A 1751-nucleotide genomic window follows, 5' to 3' on the forward strand; every position below is an offset into this window, starting at 1 on the left:
CAAAGGACAGGGGATGCCACTCAATGGGAAGGCCCAGGGTCCAATTCCCAGTCCCAAAGCGGGGGGAACACAACTTTCCAAATAGTTTCTCCTTATACTTTGCAGATTAAATTTCTTGGCCTGGTGCCACTCACCCTCACACTGGCTTCCTGTTCCTTCTAGAACATTCCAAGTCATTATTTCCAAAGAGTTTTTTTTCTGCTGTGAAATACCTCCCTCACTCTTCCTTTGCCAGCAAGCTCAGTTCAAAATCTACCCCCAAAGGGAAGCCCCCAGCCTCCTGCTGTATCTCATTTCTACTGATTTCTAGTCACTTCTGTTTGCTTATTTTCATGATGGTTTTGCTGCTGTTTTGCTTTGTGTGTTTTCCTCCTTCTGTTAGGTTACAAGCTCCTTAAGTCTCATATTTTAAACTATAAAATTAGTACTAAATTGTTATTGAAAGAAAAGTACACACATCCAATTGGTTGTATATCTAGAACACAACCTACATCTATCTTTCTTTCTTTCTGTCATTCTTCTGTTTTTACTGAGGATTGAACCCAGAACATTTGCAATAAGCCACATCCTCTGCCTTTTTTTTATTTTTACATTTTGAAATACGTTCTCACTAAATTGCCCAGGCTTGGCTTGAACTTCTGATCCTCCTGCCTCGGCCTCCCAGAATGCTTGCTGGGATCACACATGCCTGGCTCACAGCCTGCACCTTGAGCTTGAACGTTCCTGTTTTATTCCACTTCTACCAACTTCCACCAACTCAGGCCCAGCCACCTCTCCCCTCACTTGTACTGCAGGACTTGTTCTCTGCAACCCCAGCCCCCACCCCACAAGACCCGGCAGTGAGTGTGATCTTTTAAAATCAGGACTCAAACTGGAACACTACTCCCTGTCCTGTCCTCCCTCACACCCTGCTCCTCCTCGCTCAGGAAGGAGGAGGAGCAAGCTCATCTCACCCTCCTGGGAACAAGCTCATCTCTCCCAAGCCCCAGGACCCCAGCACATGCTGCCCCACCCGCCTCTGCCACGCTTCTCTGTCACTGATGACTTCTCACCCTCAGAACACCCTTACAAAAGTGGGTTCCCCCTGCCTGGGAGCCAATACAGTGCAAGCTGCATCCTAAAAAGCACTGTTTGCAACTCACTGACACTCTGTGTTCTTTTGGTGAGGGAAGCTTTTTGTCCCACAGTACATAGGATTCAACCCAAGGCCTTTGAACCAGCCTGCACCCCCAAAGCTCTCCCCTTTTCTTTGAGACAGGGTCTTGTTAAATCGCTGAATTACGCGGGCTGGGCTCAGATTTGTGCGCCTCCTGTACCAACCTGCCAGAACGCTGAGATTACAGGGGTGTGGCACCACCCCCAGCTCACTCTGGCTTTTGTCTGTCCCCCATACTGGAGGACTAGCTACTTCATGCAGGATTTTGTCATTGCATCATATTCCTCAACACCTGTCACACCCCTGGCCATTTGCACACGTGGTCTTGCTGAGCCCTTTCCACACTTGTGACGTGGATGTGTCTCCTACACTACACACAGGTTAAGGCAGCAGGGTGTAGTGGAACACTCCTGTAATCTCGGCACTCTGGGAGGCAAATTCTAGCCTAGCCTGGGCAATTTAGCAAAAACTGTCTCAATAAAAAATATTTTTAAATGACTGGGAATGCAGCTCGTGGGGAACCTTGGGGGGGAAAGAGGAGGAAATGAGAGAGGGAGGGGAGGAAGAAAAGGAAAGAAGGAAGAGAGGAAGGGAG

Source organism: Octodon degus, unplaced genomic scaffold (assembly GCF_000260255.1).
Source record: "Octodon degus isolate 3935 unplaced genomic scaffold, OctDeg1.0 scaffold00021, whole genome shotgun sequence".
NCBI classification, from domain to species: domain Eukaryota; kingdom Metazoa; phylum Chordata; class Mammalia; order Rodentia; family Octodontidae; genus Octodon; species Octodon degus.